Source organism: Dromiciops gliroides, chromosome 2 (genome assembly GCF_019393635.1).
Source record: "Dromiciops gliroides isolate mDroGli1 chromosome 2, mDroGli1.pri, whole genome shotgun sequence".
In the NCBI taxonomy this organism is placed as follows: domain Eukaryota; kingdom Metazoa; phylum Chordata; class Mammalia; order Microbiotheria; family Microbiotheriidae; genus Dromiciops; species Dromiciops gliroides.
The window spans coordinates 140,676,596-140,697,238 of NC_057862.1; the positions used below are offsets into that span (position 1 = coordinate 140,676,596).

At 36.3% G+C, this 20,643-nt stretch overlaps 1 protein-coding gene across 1 annotated transcript in view; it reads right to left on the bottom strand.

Annotated features, from left to right (window-relative positions):
* Window positions 1-20,643, bottom strand: part of MTMR10 (myotubularin related protein 10) — an 84,266-nt gene that overhangs the window by 56,111 nt on the left and 7,512 nt on the right. The gene's annotated exons all lie outside the window — the stretch shown is intronic.

Here is a 20,643-nt window from a genome sequence, read left to right on the forward strand (position 1 = left end):
AAATATCCTTACAATTATAATTTTATTACATGTACTAAAACATATTAATATTGGATAACATTACTATAGCCTGGTGGTTTTGGTTTTTTTTTTTTTTTACATCTCTGATACTGGCTTAATGAAGAAATCCTCTTTAGTAGCATCATAGCTTAAGACAAAGAATGAAATATATGCAAAAAAATCCCCTCCAGAAGTCTAGAATACCTTATATTTCACAAGTTGTAGATCCTTTAGGTTAACAGATTCCTTTATTGACCTGAGAGTCCAAGATATAATAATGGTATCTTTCAGAAGGCATATATTAGTCAAGAGCAGGGCACAAAAATCCCTCCTTTCTTATCTTCACCTCAAAAAATTACTAATATTCTCTTACTCTCTACTCCTAAAATCCTCATAATGCCATCCCAACTCTCTGCATGTATCCATGGTTCTATCATTTTTTTTTAAATTATAAAAGTATTTTATTATTTTCCAGCTACATGTAGAGATAATTTTCAACATTTGTTTTTATAAGATTTCTAGTTTCAAATTTTTCTCCCTCCCTCCCCTCCTCCCCAAGACAGCAAGTAATGTGATATAGGTTATATATGTACAATAACATCAAACATATTTCTGCATTAGTCATGTTAGAAGAATCAGAGCAAAAAAGGAAAAACCTCAAAAAAGAAAAACAACAGCACCAAAAACAAAGAAATAGTATGGTACAATCTGTATCCATATTCCACAGTTCTTTTTTCCCTGGATTTGGAGAAGCATTTTTCCATCATGAGTCCTTTGGAACTATTTGGACCATTGTATTGCTGAGAAGAATCAAGTCTATCATAGCTGATTAACACATAATGTTGATGATACTGTGTACAATGTTTTCCTGGTTCTTCTCATCTCAACTCATCATCAGTTCATGCAAGTCCTTCTAGGTTTCTCTGAATCCGCCTGCTCATCATTTCTTATAGCACAACAGAATTCCATTACATTCACATATCCCCAACTTGTTCTGTCATTCCCCAACTGATGGGCAGTCCCTCAATTTCCAATTCCTTGCCACACAAAAAGAGCAGCATAAATATTTTTGTACATGTGGGTCCTTTTCCCCCTTTTTTATGATCTCTTTAGGAAAAAGACCTAATAGTGGTATTGCTGGGTCAAAGGGTATACACAGCTTTATAGCCCTTTGGGCATAATTCCAAATTGCTCTCCAGAATGGTTGGAATCAGTTCACAGCTCCACCAACAATGCATGAGTGTTCCAATTTTTCCACAGCTTCTCCAACATGTATTATTTCCTTTTTTGTCATATTAGCCAAGCTGATAGGTGTCAAGTGGTACCTCAGAGTTGTTTTAATTTGCATTTCTCTAATCAATAGTGTTTTGGAGCATTTTTTTTCATATGGCAATAGATAGCTTTGATTTCTTCATCAGAAAACTGCCTATTCATATCCTTTGGATTCTATCCTTTTAAATGGTTCTTATGTACACTGCCCCCCTCAATATCCTCTCTTGCTCCCCCTTATTTATTCTTCAATGTCTCCCTATTTACTGGTTCCTTTCCTACTATCTACAAATATGGTAAAGTCTTACCCATCCTTTAAAAAACAGAACAAAAAAAACCTTCTCTAGAATCTACATCCATCTCTTTTCAGCCAAAATCGTAGCAAAAGGTATCTACATTCACAACCTCACTTTCCTCTTTTCATTAACTCCTTAGCCAACTGTAATTTGGCTCCAAATTTATTACTCAACTGACAAACTCTCTCCAAAGTGACCAATGATCTCTTATAAATCCAATGGATTTTTTTCAATCTTCCATCCTTGAATACTACAGCATTTGGCACTATGAACCATCCTCTCTTCAATCTGTTTTTATGACAATGATCTCTTTGGTTCTCCTCCTACCTATCTGACCACTCCTCAGTCCCCCTGAATGAGGTATCAACATACTCCCTAAATATAGTATACCCTAAATCCTCTTATCTAAATATACTTTCTCACTTAGTGGCCTCTGAAACTCTTATAATGGGTGTAATCATCTCATTACAGACAACTCTTAAGTCTGTATCTATCTAGCATCAATCTCTCCTCAGCTCGTCTGCACTGTCAACTATAGGACAAACTAGATGCTTCATTATCACCTGAACAATGTATCAAGATAGAATTTATTATCTTTTCCCCCAAATCCACCCTTTTCCCAAACTTCCCAATTTCTATCAAGGGAAACAAAATACTTTTAGTTTTTCAGGTTCCCAAATTCTCAGCATCACTCACCTTCTCACTTTCTCTCACTTCACATATATAATAAGTTGCCAAATCTTGCCATTTCTACCTCTTCAATATTTTTCCATCCATTTATCTTCTCACCATTCCACAACCACTATCTTATGCTATGATGATTTTCTGTTGCTTTTAGGACTAAACAAACATATTTGTATGGCTTTTAAGTGCATTTACAATCTGGCCTTAAGTTAACTTTCCAGTTTCATTATACATTACTCCTTTCCTTATATTATATGGTCCAAATCAAACTGACTTTCTTACCATTATAGTGCTGTAGGCATTTAATAAGTGATAATTAATTCTGATTAATATTGATTCTTAGTAATGCCTGGTGAAGAGTCACTCAGAATTTTATTTCCCCCCGGTCAATTTTTCAGTTTTATTTTGGATGTAGTAATAGAAAAATAGATGGAGTTATATATACAATCCCACACCTTGCACTTCTTTTACTTAATTTTAATTTGATTGAATCCTATTTCATTGAAGTCATACCGGGAAAGCAGTAAGTTATACATCTTCTTTCTAAGTATTAGTAATTGGGAATATTTTTAAATGAATTAGCTTTTAATTTTCCCCCAGAACAATACTTACCAATTCATTTTCCTCAAAGTTAAAAATGTGTTTATTTATTATATGATACACTGCACAAAGGAATATAGACTTTCCTATATGGATTAATATTATGACAATTCACAATAATAAGTTAAAAACTTTTGGTCAGCATTCTCTAAAGGAAAGATTTTAAAATAAATACAGAAAGTATCTAAATGTATCAAAAAGGATTTTTCAATAATTTACTAAAATATGGGTCAACTTTCATTTTAGCATTCCAAACACAATATTCAAAGCCATACTGTCACTAGTCTAGTATAGCCAGAACAAGCACACGGCTGAGAATTGAAAGTATGTTCCAATTTGAGCTCTGTTTACTTTAAACAAATCACCCTCTCTGAGCATCAGTTTTCTTTTCTGAAAAATAAGAGCTGAACTAAATATTTATGGTCTATTCTTGATCCTTAAAAATCCAGGACTGTCACTGACTAGAAAGATTAGTGAGTGGCATCAGAATGAATGGCAGGAAATTGAAGCAAAAAATAGTTTAGTATTATTATCAAAATCATTAACAGAAATAAAAACTCATTTCTTATTTTAATGTCTTTCAAATAAAAACTAATCATTACTTAACATGAATAACATAATTTACCACCTCAAAATAAACTTTTGGTTGTTTAAAAATCTTGTATTCCTGCCTATAATTGTTAAAACTGTAGTATTAAACTGTATTTAATAGCATTTGAAATAAGTAAACATAGTTTAATAGTAGTATCCTAACACAGATTTTGAAATTTAATACAAAGACACTTGAACCACTAAACTCTAGTGCTCTCAAACACTACTTTATAAAAGTTTGAAAATTTCAGTCAATTTGCAGAACAAGTTTACAATGGGGCAGTTAGCAATTGTCTTATGCTACAACCAAAGACATTAGAATTGAAATAAAGACCTCAAACCCCTGCAAAATGAAAAGTAAATATTAAAAAACAACCACCACCACACCACCAAAACTTATTTGAATCACAGGACATAAATAGTGGCAATGGACTACTGTCGACCTGGTGATTGGTTCTAGAGGAAGGCCACAGATGCAAGAGGCCCTTTGACCTGTTTTATTTTGCTATTGGTTTATTGGTTTATTTTAGAGACAGTCTCTCTATTTCATCTGGGCCAGCAGTGCAGGGGGAGTTCACGACACAACATGAATCCTACTCTGAGTATGTTTTCAACTGTGCAGGTTCATCAGTCCTTAGGCAACCTAAATCATACCCCTCATCCCCCCATATTGATGGTGGAAACAGCCAATGAATTCAGCCTACTGAAGCTCAGAACTCCTGGCTTCAGAGATATTCAACCTCCCCAGTATCAATAATGTTCCAAAACATTTTTTCAATGACTTGAATGCAAGCTTTGAAGGCATATTTAGCAAATGCATGGAGACACAAAGTCCAACAAGTTGCATAGGATAATAAATACAGGGAAGTAAAATAACTGAATCCCAAAATATCTTAACAGGCTAGAATGATAAATCTAGTAGGATGAAATTTAAATGAGCATTAATGTAAAATTCTATGCTTAGTTTCACAATATCAACTACACCAATACACTGTGAAAACTGTAACTAGACAAAAGTTCACATGAAAAAGATGAGATTTCAGTGGACTGTAAGGTTAATGTATGAACAATGAGGTGGGCCAAAAAGCCAGTAGATCTTTGTTGTTACTCACTCTTATCTGACTCTTCTGGGCCCCATGGACACATGCCAGGCTCTTCTATGCTCCACTATCTCTTGAAGTCTGTCCAAGTCATGTTTGTTGTTTCCATGACACTACTCTGCCCATCTCATCCTCTGCTGTCCCCCTTTTCCTCTCTTGCCTTCAATCTTTCCCAATATCAGGATCTGTTCTAGTGAATCCCATCTTCTCATTATGTGTCAAAGTATTTAAGCTTCAGTATCTGACCTTCCAGTGAATAGCCTAATTAATTTTCTTTAAGTATTTAATTGGTTTGATCTTGCTATCCAAGAACATGGACTAATTCTTCTCCAGTGCCACAATTGAAAGCAATGATTCTGTGGTGCTCAGTCTTCTTTCTAATCCAATTCATACAGTTATACATTGCTACTAGAAATACCATAACTTTGACTATATGGACCTTTGCTGACAAGGTAATGTCTCTGCTTTTTTTGGTATGCTGTGTCAGATTTGCCACAGCTTTCCTTCCAAGGAGGAAACACCGTTTAATTCATGCTGTAGTCACTGTCTACAGTGATCTTTGAGCCCAAGAATATAAAATCTGACACTTTCTAATTCTTCTCCTTCTATTTGCCAGGAAGTGATGAGATCAATTAATTACAAGCTCTTTTGTTTTATTTGTTTTAATGTAAGTTTCAAGCCATCTTTTATCACTCTCTTCTGTCACCCTGATCAAGAGACTTCTTAAATCCTCTTCACTTTTTGTAATCAGAGAGGTATCAACTACAAATCTGAGATTGTAGATATTTTCCTGGCAATGTTAATTCTGGTTTGGGGGTTTTTTTGGGGGGTGGGGCAATGAGGGTTTAAGTGACTTGCCCAGGTCACAAAGCTAGTAAAGTGTCAAGTGTCTGAGGTGGATTTGACTCAGGTCCTCCTGAATCCAGAGCCGTTGCTTTATCCACTGTAGTCCACTTAGCGGCCCTTGACAATGTTAATTCTGCCTTCTGACATCCAACCGCCATTTTGCATATAGACTCCACATATAAGTTAGATAAATAAGGTGACGATATACAGACTTGGCATACTCCAATTTTCAAGCTTAAACCAATCAGTTGTTGCATGTTTGGTTCTAACTTGCTTTTTCGCCTGAATACCGGTTCCTTGGGAGACAAGATGATCTGGCATTCCCATCTCTTTGAGGACTTGCATTTTGTTGTGATGCACATGAAAGCTTTTGTGTAATCAATGAAGCAGAAGTAGATTGTTTTGCTGAAACTCTCAGGCTTTCTCATAATCCAGTGAATGTTGGCGATTTGGTCTCTAGTTTCTCTGCTCTTGGATAGACCAACCTACTCCTCTGGTAATTCCTGGTTCACATTGTTGCTGAAGCCTACTTTGAGAATCTCAAGCACAACCTTGCTGCATGTTGAAATGAGTACAACTGTTTGGTAATTTGAACAGTATTGGTATCGTCCTTTTTTAGGATTGGATGTAACCGATCTTTTCCAGTCCAGTTTGTCACTGTTGAGTTTTCTAAATTGCTGGCATACTGAATTCAGCACTTTAACAGGCATCATCTTTTAGGATTTAAATAGCTCAGCTGGAATTCCATCACCCCCACTAGCCTTATTGTTAACAATGCTTCATAAGGCTCACATACTTTATTCTCCATGATATCTGGTCTCTCGGACCAGTAACCACACCATCATGTTTGGTAAAATCTTTCTTATGTAGTTCGTTTGTGTATTCTTGCACCTCTTCTGTTAAACCACTTCTGCTTCTGGTTAATATCCCTGGTCATATTTGTCTTTTATCATGCCAATTTTTGCATTGAAACTTCCCCTTGATGTCTCTATTTTTCTTTCTTTTTTTTTTTTGGTGTGGGCAATGAGGTGGTTAAGTGACTTGCCCAGGGGTCACACAGGTAGTAAGTGTGTCAAGTGTCTGAGACTTCATTTGAACTCGGTCCTTCTGAATCCTAGGGCCAGTGCATTTATCCACTGTGCCACCTATCTGCCCCTCTAATTTCTTGAAGAGATCTCTTCTTTCCTATTCTACTATTTCTTTGCCACTGTTCACTTAAGAAAACTGGAATCTCTGGAATTCTGCATTCATTTGGGTATCTCTTTCCCTTTCTCCTTTTCTTTTCCATTTCCTTCTTTCCTTAGCTATTTATTGTAAAGGTTCAGACAGACAATTTGTTTTCTTGCTCTTCTTTTCTTTGGATTTTTTTTGGGGGGCTGCCTCCTATACAATTATGAGAACCTCTGTCCACAATTCTTCAACTACTCTACCAGATTTAATCCCTTAAATCTATTTTTCACTTTCACTTCATATTCATAAGGGATCTTATTTAGATCATACTGATGGTTTCTCTTACTTTATTTGCAAACAAGCTTAGCTCTTCTTATTACCAGGAATCACCAAAGCAAAGGAGGGAGATACTAAGTTGCTTCAGTATTTAAAGGGCAGTTGTGGAAAAGAAATTCAGTTTGTCTTCTCTTCGTTGACTCAGAAGAGAAACTAGAGAACTAGGTACACTTAAAAGAATATGTTTTTGACATTAATATAAGGAAAACTTACTAACAATTAGAATTGTCATGGGCTGGTTTGTAGGGTATTAGTTCCCTATGCATTAGAGGTCTTTAAGAGAAGTCACAGAGGTGATTTCAGTACAAGTTAGACCATTGCCCCTAAGGCTGAGATTCTAAGATTCTATGAAATCTATTTGGATAGCCCAAAAGGTACGCAGTTCTGGGAAACATTTTAATAATTCTCAAGTTGTACTGCTACAACCGCTGCACCTTCTAATGATATATAATTCGTTCTGTTCTATCTGAAGCTATGTTTTATCTATGTCTGGTTCTATCCAAACCAGAGATAAACATAAGAACATAGCCAGAAGAAAGAAAGCCTTTTCCTCTTGTTCCAAATTTGAAAGGATGGTACACTATGCTGAGGATGGAGAATAACAGAAACTCGTGACTAAAATGAATATAATAATTGTGAATTCTAGTAACACCTATAAAATATAAGGACTTAAAAAAACCTGAACCTAGGTCTCTAGCAAGGTAAAACATCAACATTTCAAATCTTAGCTCATAAGAGACATTATTTAAGTGTTAATGAAGGGTCTAGTCGGTATAATGAATGTTATTGCAACGTAGCTGCATCTCTTTCTTAATATATTCAGAAACTATTCCAAACCGAGAAGTCAATACTTTACATCATTCAAAATAGTCAAGCAATTATTGTCAGAAGATTAGAATTGTCAATAAGACTGCTTCGTATTAACATAAAATTATATAAACTAACAGTGTAAAAACCCAAGTTAACCTAATTAAATTAATGATTCAAAGTAAATACTAACAAAGTTACTAAAAACCAAATCATTCTGGATCCCAATGAGAAAATCTAAACTCATAAAATGCTTATGCATGAAATGTATTAGTATCTCGAAACATGAAATTTCCTCACCTTCAAAGTTTCTTTAATATTCCATAAAAATTGTATGGGACTTAACTCATTTTACTAAGAAGTAATTAGCTATTATTACCAGCTATCCACTAAAAAAATAATCCTTAAACAAAGAAAATTATAGTAATTTTCAGTGGACAGAATATTGCAAAACTCCAACAACAGTAGATTCCTTAAACCAAACATCTGTTTCTCAAAGTCCTTTGTTCTCTTGGATGGCTACATGGCCTTCTAATTGGTCCCCTTGCTTTTGAGTCATAGAATATATAACTACCAAAATGTGTTTTTGTTTGTTTTGTTTTGTTTTTTGGTGGGGCAATGAGGGTTAAGTGACTTGCCCGGGGTCACACAGCTAGTAAGCATCAATTGTCTGAGACCAGATTTGAACTCAGGTCCTCCTGAATCCAGGGCCATGCTAAAGCACTGCAATACTAGCTTGCCCCCCAAATGTGTTATTTTTTCAAAATACAAACCTAACATAAGCTGTACCTCACTGCCATTCTGTAAAATCAGTAGTACAATTATTATCTCCATTGTTATCCATTATTATCTCTATTTTTAATGTGTCATCTTCACCCAATAGACTGTGAAATCCTTGAGTGGCAGTGGGCTGTCTTATGTCCTCTTCTTGTATCCCAAGGGCTTAGTGTAATGCCAGGCACATAAGCAGACATTTAATAAATGTTTTATTGATTAATGCCATTGCACAGGAGAGACAAAGTTCATAGTCACAGGCAAGGATCAGAACTGAAATTTAAGCCCTGAATCCAACTCTTGACTCCAAGTCTAGGAATTTAAATTACACCATGCTACAAATGATTGTAAGCAAGGAAGAAAGCAAAAGAGGATTTTCAAGTTATCAAATAAATATTTTTAAAAGTTTAACATATAGGGGCGAGCTAGGTGGTGTAGTGGATAGAGCACCGGCCCTGGAGTCAGGAGTACCTGAGTTCAAATCCAGCCTCAACATTGACACTTACTAGCTGTGTGACCCTGGGCAAGTCACTTAACCCCAATTGCCTCACCCCCCCCCCCCAAAAAAGTTAACATTATAGGGGGCAGCTAGGTGGCACAAGTGGATAGAGCACCAGCCCTGATTCAGGAGGACCTGAGTTCAAATCCGACCTCAGACACTTGACAATTACTACGCTGTGTGACCCTAGGCAAGTCACTTAACCCTAATTGCCTCACCAAAAAAACAAACAAAAAACAAACAAAACAAAAAGTTAACGTATAAAGCTAATAATCCTCTTAGGAAGGCCTTTTCCTCTTTATACATATTTTAAAAAAAAAAAACAATTTTTATGATACCTTTTTTGTTTGTTTTGGTTTTGTTCTTTTGGGCAGGACAAAAAGGTGACTTGCCCAGGGTCACACAGCTAGTAAGTGTCTGAGGTCACATTTGAACTCAGGTCCTCCTGAGTCCAGAGCCAGTGTTTTATCCACTGTGCCACCTAGCTGCCTGATCTTTTAATATCATCAAAAATTCCCCAATTTCCTCCTCTTCTCTCCCAGAGTCATCCCATTTAACAAACATAAAAAAAAAAATCAATAGAACCAATCATAGCACCAAGCATGAGGTATGATGATTGTGGAATCAAAACAAGATAGTTTTTAAAATTCTGAAATATATGCAATCTACCTTACATGTGGATCTTATCTCTGCAAGGCATGAAGGTGAGAATGAGGGTGGAAATCTTCTCATATCTCTTCTTCTTTGGAATCATGCTAATTCTTGTAATTTTGTGACATCCTCTTTTGATTGTTTTGTGGTACTCTTCCCATTTAATTTACTGTAGTAATTTGTATATTGTCTTCTTGGCTCTGCTTATTCACTCACTCTATACCAGTTTATTGAAATCTTTCCTTGCTTCTCGTATTCTCATGGTCATGATTTCTCATGGCAAAATAATGTTTCCATACATTCATGTAGCACAATTTGTTTAGCCATTCCCTAATCAATGGGTATCCATTTTTGTTTCCAATTCTTACTACCACAAAAGGTATTACTATAAAAATGTTAGTGTATTTGGGGATTTTCTTCTTATCCACAGTTTCCTTGGAATATATATGTATGCTCAGATGCCAGCCAATTCTTCCTTTCTCATTTGCTGCACTGCTTGGTTTTGATTCCACACATCATCATACCTCCATGCTGGTACCCTCCCCACTTCAGTTTCCTTTGGGTGCTATCTTCCCAATCAGACTGCAAGCATCTTGAAGACAGGGATTGTCTCTTTTTCTTATTTGTATACATGTGCTGGGAAACATAGTGCCTAGCATAGAGGAGACACTTAATAAGTGTTTATTGCATTATATCTCTTATAATTAGTGATTTTGAACATTCTTTTATATGATTAATAATTTGCCACATTATTTCTAATAAATCATCTTTTTTCCCATCCACAACAGCACAGAAGCAGCACAGAGGGGTGGGGGCTGGGAGCTCACAGAGGTGAACACTATGAGAGCAGTAATAACTCTCAGTGAGGAAGGAGATAAAAAATATAATTAAAAAGTCACTTAGTGCAGAGACAACCCAACAAATTCCAATCATCATGGAGGCTAACAATATTCAAAATAATCAATAAATCAACAAGTATTTATAATGCATATACTAAATACCAGGCACTCCACTAAGCAACAGGGATACAAATACAAAACAAACTATCTCTGCCTTCAAGGGCCTTGAATTCTGAAGGTAGAGAAGCATGCACCTATGATTCAATATAGAATATGTTTACATGTGTGTGTGTGTGTGTGTGTGTGTGTGTGTCTATGTTGAGAGACAAAGAGAGAGAGAGAGAAAGAATGAGAATCACAATTAATATATGTATAAAATAGCAGCCAGGGCTCAGGAAAAGCTTCATGTAAAAGGTGGCACCAGAGTGGAGTTTTGAGGGATTCCAAAAAGGAAATGTGAAAAGGTAGTATATTTCAAGTATAGAAGGCAGTCTGCACAAAGGACTGTGGTCTGGAAAATGAGAACATATAAGAACAACAGAAACTAGGAATGGATCAGGTTGTGAAGAGCTTTAAAGGTGAGACAAAAGAGTTTATATGTGATCCTAAAGGTAATGTGGAGTCATTGGAGTTTGGGGGAGGGCACATGATGAGGACAAATTAGAATGGGCAAACATTTGAGACACACTTACTGAGTCTAGATGGGGGCCTGAACTATCATGGTGCTATGTAAGTTAAAGGAAGAAGATTTATATGAGCAATATTAAGGTGATAAAAATTACATGATTTGGCAACTGTATGTGAGAGTGGGGAATGAAAGGAAACCTGGAGAATCTGAACTTGTATGACTAGAAGGATGCTGGACAAAAGTTCAAAATAGTGGTAGTTTTAAGGAGAAAAATAATGAGTTCTTTTTTAGACATGTTGAGTTTGAGATGGCTTTGAAACACCAAGTTCAAAATGTCCAGTAGGCAGTTCATGATGCAAGAATGGAGCTCGGGAGAGAGTATGGATGGATAAATAAATCTGGGAGTCATCTGTATAGAGTCAACAGTCAATCAAGAAGCACTTTCTATGTGCCAAGCATTATGTTAACTTTTAGGGATACAAAAAAAGGGCCTTCAGAGAACTTACATTTTAATGGGGAAGACAACAAACAACTACATATCATACACACACACATACATATATATATATGTTATATTGTATATGTAGTTGTTGTTGTCTTCCCCATTAAAAATATATGAAAATACATATAATGTAGATTGAAGGCACTCTCTGAGGGGAATGAATGTAGTAGCAGCTGAAGGAACAGAGAAAAGTCTCCTGAAGTAGGTGGGATTTGACCTAAGGAGGTAGTGGATAGAAGAAAGTCAGAAAAGCTAAAGTGACAGAGGTGATGGGGCAGGTTTCCATGAGTTGGGGGACAACTTGTGCAAAAGTACAAAGATGGGAGATGGAGAGTTCAAAGAACTACTAGCAGGTCAGTATTTGTGGAATATATAATTCATAGAGAGAGTAAGGTAGGAGGAGGCCAGGTTATGAAGATGTTTTAAAGCCCAATAAATGGATTTAACTTGCTGTGGCTGTAATAAAAAGTGGTCAACAAAATGGGATTGAAAAAGAGCCTCCATTTCCTTCAAGGCTCAGCTCAAGTTACTATCTCCTCCATGAAGCCCTTCCCTTTTCTCCCTAGATGATAGTGTATTTTCCACCCTCAAATTTCTTGAGCATGTTATGTAGATTTCTCCTTTGCTTGCACCACATTTCATATTATGCTTATTTGTGTACAAACATTATAAAAGGACTATAAACTCCTTGAAGTCAGGGATTATGTCATTTTTTAATCTTTACATTGCCAAGGAACCTAGCACATATTTATTTTTTCTTACAGAGAAAGCACTTAATGTTAAACTAAATTCAAGATTTTGAGTCTGAGTATGGTGATGCACCCAATAAGACAAAGAGGCAGGAGGGGGATTCTTTTTGTAAGGGCAATGGAAAAAACAAGAGAACTAATTTTATTTATGCTGAGATTGAGATGATAGTGGAACATGTCAATGCAAATTTATAGTAGCTAGAAGGAAATAACTGACCTAAAGCTCAATGGAAAGTTCAGAACTGGACATGTTAATTTAGGAGTCATCAGCAAAAAGATGAGCAGAAAATATGAGAATATATGTATTTCATCAAAGACTTAAGGGTGTGTGTGTGTGTGTGTGTGTGTGTGTGTGTGTGTGTGTGTGTGTGTGTGTGTGTGAGAGAGAGAGAGAGAAAGAAACAGAAAATAAACGCTGGAATCCTGGAGAACGTCCTTACTGTGGAGTAAGGAACAGGACAAAGAGAAAAGTAGCCATCAAAGAAAAAGAAAAAAGAGTGTTTGAAGAGGTAGGAGAATAACTAATAGTATAGTGTCAACTATGCCAATGGAAGAAATAGTTTCAAAATGGAGAAGATAGTCAAAAGTATTAATACAGGTAAGAATTCAAGGATCAAGATAAAGAAAACTACTACTGGATTTGTCAAGAAGAGGATCATTTTTGACCAGAAAAAAATCACTTTCAATAAAATGATGAGAGATAGTTGAGGGGTTAAGGATAAAGCGGTAACAAAAAAAGGAAGGCAGAGTTAGACCATAATAATATTCTACATCTGTAAAAGTAAAATCAACTGTCAAGTGACTACTAAATCTTAACATTTTTACATATATGAAGAAATCCCATGTATCTCTGTAAAATTATGGAAAACAGTTACAGTGAAACAGAATGGGCAGCTCACGGCACTGCCTTCCCCATAAGTATACTACATTAGATTAAATGGGAAAGAGTAGTGAACTTCAAGTTTTCAATTTGGGGTCACAGTATCTGAGCTAGAATGCTTCTCTGCCACTAAACCATGTGATTCAGGTTAAGTTCAATTAACTTCTGTTGGGTCTCATTTTCATCCATAAAATGAGAAGAGCTGGATTAAATGACCTTTAAAATGCCTTGAAGAGCTAACTCTATTATCCTGTAAATCCTTTTGACCAGACACCAGTTAATTTTTGAAACTTCACATTCAAGGAATCTTGTTTCTAATTATAATGTAAATATGCCACACAAAAGGAAGGTTAATTTAAAAAACAACAACAAAAAAACAAAAATCAAAGTCTAAGATTACTCACACAGAGGAAAAAAACAACCAAAATAACCCTAACCCTCTGATTCCTGCCACAGCTCTGAGAAAGGTGAAGTCGAATTGATGGAAAGGCTTTTATTTTCACATACCCTATTCCCTCAGCCTTGGCCCCTATTTTACAAACCGAGTGCCACTAGGTTATATTTTGTTAACTAAGTGCCACTCAGCTATTGTCTGATTATCTCTTTATTTGCCCAGGAAATTAAGCTTTCCATAATAACTGGTATAATGACTCAAATACTCAACCAGATCTGCAATCTCATCAATTTGGAAGCTCCCTCCAAACATGTGGGTAGCAATCCATCCATACCTGTCCATCATATGCAATTCTTATATACACAGTTATTCATTTCAAAACAAATTCTAAACATTTGGTGACATAAAAGTTACTTAACTATATGATTCACTATATGAGCAATGAAAATGGAACTTTTAAAACCAAACCAAAACCAACTTAGTTACAATCTTCTGGGTATAAGCATATGGTTAGAATAACAGCATTTGATATTTACATAATGCTTTAAACTTACAAAGTATTGATATAACAGTATCTTCATTTACTTTTCACTTAATCTTCCTTTAATTTTTAAAAGCCCTATTGAGTACCTAGGTCCTCAAGTTCTCACACTGATCCATTACCTCATACCAGACAATGTAATGGTAACTCCACACAGTTCCTTCCTTAAGTTTACCACAAGGGATAAATCCACTGTTCTAGGTGCCTTTTCTCTTTCTCTGGACAAAAACTCAAGAATACCAGAGATAAGTACTACAAATATTATTAGCCCCCATTTTACAGATCAGAAATTGTAGCTAATAAGACATTGAAAGACTTACTTGTGGTCATATAGCTTGTGGTCACATATATATTGTGTCAGAACTGAAATTTTAACCCAGGCCTCTCTGACAACAAGTCTAGCGAATTTTTCTACTATACCACAAGGCCTCTAAAATTCTAAAGTAATATCTGTTCCTGAAGCAAAGTCTCTTCAATAATATCCCTAGAGTGATTATACAGATGCACAAGGACCCTGGGTCACAAGAACCTAACTACAGCCACAGAAACCAGTCCTTTCTTCTATTTAATGGTTCCAATTCGGTTCAACTTAGCTCCACAATTAGTTTAAGTGACTACTTATACATGAGGCCCAAGGCTGGGATAAAAAAGGTAGAGAAATGACAGTCCTTGTCCTCAAGGAGCTTTCTTGTTCCACTGGGAGAATGCTGTGCTAAGCAGTATGTCATATTCAATTACACAAACATTATTTATCAAGCAATGCTGCTATTCACTGGCGATAAACAAAATCCTACCCACCCTCAAGGAGTTGTTAAGCTTACTTGAGAGATAAAACACAGGTAAGTAATACAAAGCAAATTCAAAATAATGAAAAAGTAATTTCAAGGAAAGAATGTTTTAATAATTGAGGAATGAGGAAAAGACATACCTCAGCTGTGTCTTGAGGAAACTAAGGATTCTAAGGAGATGAGGAGGAAAAGATTTCAGATGTGGGGGACCAACTGGCAAAGTCCCAGAATAGAGGAGATAGGGATAACATGTAAATGGAACAGCTGGGTAGGTCATTTTGATTAGACTGAAGAATGTGTGTAGGGGAGTATATTAAATAAGACAGTTAAAAAAGAAGAGACATAGGGTGGAGCTCCTAGTATCCTAGTAGCTATTTATATACCCATTCTAAATCTATAATCTGGTGCCTTCACCCGATTCCCCCTCCCCCAACACAAAACATAACAACTGAGAGACAGAGCTCTACAACAAATGCTAAAAGCAGGAAAGGACTTTGAACAAGTTTAAGTACTCCATCTGACAATCTCTACCTGAGACCTTAGGCAAATCACTTAACCTTCCTGGGCCTAGCTTCTTATCTGAAGAGTGAGCAGGTTTGATCAAATGGCCTTGGGTCCCTTCCAGTTCTATCTAGATCTATGGTCATCAAGGCTGTTTTATTTCTCTCTTTTATGAGTTAGCCAACAACCATTAATTGAGTGTCAGCCACTGTCCTAAGTGCTGGAAATACAAAGAAAGATAAAAATATGGTCTCTGCCCTTAAGGAGTTCACATTCTAATGGAGGAAACAACAGTCAAAGAACTATATACACATAAGATATATAAAGTGTAGGAAGAAAAGCACAACAGACGTCAAAGGCTGTAGCTAGGTTAAAAATGATCAGCAACTGAGAAAAGGCCATTAGACTTAGCAATTAAGAATTCACTGATAAACTTTGGAGAGGGCAGTTTCAGTTGAATGATAAAAGTCAGAAGCCAGATTGGAGAGGGTTTATCATTGAATAAAAGTGAGAAAGGAAGTAGATGTAGAGGAGAGGAAAGGTAAAATAACTAGCAGGGATGACTCTAAGGATGGGGAAAAGGTAAGACTTATTTGCAGCAACCAGCAGATGGGGAAAGTATGAAGATCAGAGAAATAATGGGGATTGTAAGAGGAGAAATCTGCTGAAGATGGGATAGCATGGATCAAGATAAATGTATAGAGTTTGACTTGGCAAGCAAGGGGGCCATCTCTTTATGGGAGGACAATAGAAAAACACTAGAGGAAAAAAAAAAAAAAGAAAAACACTAGGAGATCAATGTCTTAGTGACGTGAGATGAGGAAGAAGTGGGAGCTCTTACCAAATGGCTTCAATTTTTTCAGTGAAATATGAAGCAAGGTGTTCAACTGAGAGGTTGTGGCAGCAGGGGGAATGTCATGGAAGGCTTGAAGGGAGAAAATACTTGGAATAACTCTTGTGTTGAGTGGAAGAGCAAATCAATTAGTGATATGTAAAATGATTCCTTGCTGCAGTGGGTAATATTATGCAACACATTTATAATGGACAAGGAAGCATAATTTCATGACTTTCTCCGGCTTTAGTCAGTAGCACATAAATAGAAGCCAAGGCAAAGATCAGTAGGACCAGTAAAAGGCTGGGTTTTAATGAAGCATGACTGGAGATAAGACAAGGAGGGCAAAGAATTCAAGCACAGAGTATAGTATAGATTAAAACTGATTTATAAAGAGTTTAAGATGGGGAAGGGAGTGAGCAAGTACAGCAGTCACCGCCTGGAGAAGAACTGAAAGGTGGAAGGTTTAGAAGAAATAGTTAGGACAAAGAACAGTATTGGGACTGTAAGATAGAGGGAAAGATGGAATGCTAAATGGTCATGGCCAGATAAAGAAATTTCAGAGTTTATAAACATGAAAGTACAAAACTTGTGGGTGACATGTAACATTTCTGTATCTAACTGAGGTGGAGTGGAGGAGTAGATCATGGTCGTTGATGGACTGAGGAAATGATAATCTAGAGTAGTTGAGGGAATATCAATTTGTATATCAAACTTTCCTAATATGAGGGCAGAAGTTAGAGTGTAAAGACAGAGCCTGACACTGAGGAATACACAATGGCCACACAATGACCACACAAGGAGTAGAGGCTTTGTTGAAAGCCTTGTTAAAATCCCAGTATATGTCTATTTAACTTATGTTACCTTGGCAAAAAACCAAATGAGTTTAGAATAGTATTTATTGTTTTTCACAAACCCATACTGGCTGACAGAGATCAGCCTTTTCAAAGTTCTCATAAGTCACCCTTTAATAACATACTCTGTAGCGCAGTGGATAAAGCACTGGCCCTGGATTCAGGAGGACCTGAGTTCAAATATGACCTCAGACACTTGACACTTACTAGCTGTGTGACCCTGGGCAAGTCACTTAACCCTCATTGCCCCGCAAAATAAAAAAAAACAAAACATATCCTGAATTTCTGTCAGGTATCAAAATCAAATGCATGGATTCATAATTTAAAGAAACTATTTTCTTCCAATTTCTAAAAACTGGGATAACAGCACAGGAAAGACCACTGGCTTTAGTGTCAGAGAGGTAGGTTCCAATACTACCTACATTGACCTTGGGCAAGTTGCTTCACCTCTCTGGTCCTCAGTTTACTCTATAAAATGAGGGGGCTGAATGATATGGGTTCTGAAGCATGCTGCAGTTTCACCAAAGATTCCACAAAGCTTCTGTCTGCCTCCAGTCACAACTCTCATTCTCCATGATTCCTCAATGATCACTGCCAGCAGTTTGGTGACCATATCTGCAAACAGTTTTAACACCCCAGGATGTTATTCATCAAAGCTTGGTGACTGCTACTCCTTTAAGACAGTTAGGTTCTCTTATCATCTACTTATTATCTTAGATTGTAACTTCCTATTATTTACTTTTGTTTTACCTATTTCCCATTATGCAAATAAAATAGATTTAATAAAACAGATCCTCTGCCTAAATGTTTTTCTTTGTTAAAAAGGAAGGTTCACGAGATGGGGTGTAGCATATGTTTCATATAAAAAAGGCATCTAATAAAACTTTTTTTAAAAAAAGAAATCACGTGACCCTGGGCAAGTCATTTAACCCCAATTGCCTCACACACATAAAAAAAAATCACATAAAAATAACAAGTAATCCTACCTTTTCTCTGCTGTCACAATCTTTGCAAATGAGAATAATACTGGTAGTATTTAACTCAGTGGGCTACTGTGAAACTCAAATAATATATGCAAAGTGCTTCATGCAAAGTGCTATGTAAACGTCAGTTATTATTCTTTCCTTGGCCCATAAATTTAAGGTTTTGAATTTCAGATATTTTTAAAGTTTAGAAGTAGCTGGTTCAGGGCTTTATCCTTCATGACAAGTCTTACTGGCAATGCCACTCCTTTGTTTGTTCTCAGTTATTTATGCTCCTGTCAAATTGAAAAGCCACAGTCAGCTTCTTTTGAGACTTCCCCCTTTTGTCCCTAGATATTTCAGTGTATCTCATCTCTAAGATGAGTACTCCTTCCAATGATACAGTGTGCAAGTCATTCATAGCTACTTATGCTGTAAAAGGTTTTGTCTAGATCCTTCCATAAATCTTCAACTGGGAATCCATGCAGCATACTAGAGGTTTTCCTCTGTATCTCTTAACAATATATAAGGGAAAATGGAACAATAATTTCACTTTCACAAGATGATTGTCCCACCTTCCTTTCCAATCATAAATTCTTATACACAGTTCCCCTAGCAACTGTCCATTGCTAATAACACTTTGCTGCATACTCACACTCATAGAGAGACGGCTAAACTTGTCATTAAAAAACAAAACAAACCCAAAACAGAACTAAACAAAACACAGATAGTACAGAACAGTCTTGGGTACATACTAGCTATGTGGCAATAGACAGGTAACTTGACCTCTCAGAATCCAAGGGAACTCTCTAGTACTACAAGTTATAAGGATCTGTAAAAGTGGAAGGAAGTTTCAATACCAGGAGAACCCTACACAATCAGGTCCAAACAAAAAATAAAAATACAGCTACAGTATGTCTTTACATAGTCCTCTGGATAAGCTATAACTTTAATTCTTTGGAGACTGCAGCATTCATGACTTGAACACATACAGCATCACCTCAATGGAATAATTTTCAACTGTTTCACCAACATTTTATCCCGATAGTTTCTCATTCTCTTTGATATGACTTCCTTTTTCATAGTCTCAGATCATGAGATCCCATCTATATTTTCTCTGAATTTCATGAAACTCATTCTCCTAACTCTGAAGATACATCAATTTATGCTTGCATTTACATTCCTTATGTTTTTACTCTTAAGATGGCATTGTCATTCTCTTTCTCAAGGCTCTCATCACAGAATTTCAGAATTAGAAAAGTTTTCAAAGGCCCTCTAATATAACCCAGACCTGAAGAATCCCCTCTATAACATACTCAACAAATGCAAAACCTGAAGTAATACAACATATTAAAGATACAAGTACCTAATATGCTCACACTTTTCTTTAAAGAACCACTCAGGGTTAGATCCTAGTTGGTGAGAAAGAACACAGAATCCCACAACCCTGAAAAACTTATATGCCTGTAACACATACTATGTGACTGGGCAAGTCATTTAGCCTCTGTGTTTGAGTGGCAGAGAAGGTGGTAACCAGCATTGTAGAGGGGCATTTCTCACTTTGGAATTCCCTGTATCAATATAAACAAAGGTCCAGTCCTTATCCCTATCATACATAACAAGCTTGTTATAAAGTCATTTGTCAGTAACTCAAAATAAATGTTTCAATGAGATCCATTCAGGTTTGGGTTTTAACACCATCTGGGGGACAAGTGCATTGTGAAAAATGTTTCTTTAATTTGTTAAAAAAATAAAGTTATAAAATTTTATTTTAGCTACTTATTTTTTCATTCATGTATCAGAAGTATCAAGTGAAAGGTTCAAGAAAAATGTAGCCTGTTCACAAACATAATTCCAAATAATTTGTGTCCTAAATATTCTGTGAAGATGCAGACCTCCATAAATAGGAGAAATACATAAGTTTCAAAAATGATTGAAAGAGACAAGAAAAATAAAGAATTATCTTTTCTCTCCAAGTCTTTTAAAAATATATAACCAACAGGGCAGCTAGGTGCGCAGTGGATAAAGCACCAGCCCTGGCTTCAGAAGGACCTGAGCTCAAATCCAGGGTTCAGGACTCTTGACACCAGCTGTGTGACCCTAGGCAAGTCCCCTTAACCTTCACTGCCCCGCAAAAATAAATAAGTAATAAAATAAAATTATAACCACAGTATAGGATGGATGTTCAATGAATGATGCCTAGTTGTAATTATACTTATAATAAGGCTAAATGATTTAAATCTACCAAATCTACTGAAACACAACTATTCCTACAGAATTACTTTTCAAAGTATAGACCCAAAATTCTGGTTGAAAAGGATCTTCAAAAAAAGAAAATAAAATAAAAGGATCTTCAGATCATTCTCATTTAGAATGACATCTATAGGGGCAGGCTAGGTGTGCAGTGGATAGCGACTGGCCCTGGATTCAGGAGGACCAGAGTTCAAAGCCAGCCTTAGATACTTAACACTTACTAGGCTGTGTGACCCTGGGAAGTCACTTAACCCCCCATTGCCTCTCAAAAAAAAAAAAAAAAAGAATGACATCTGT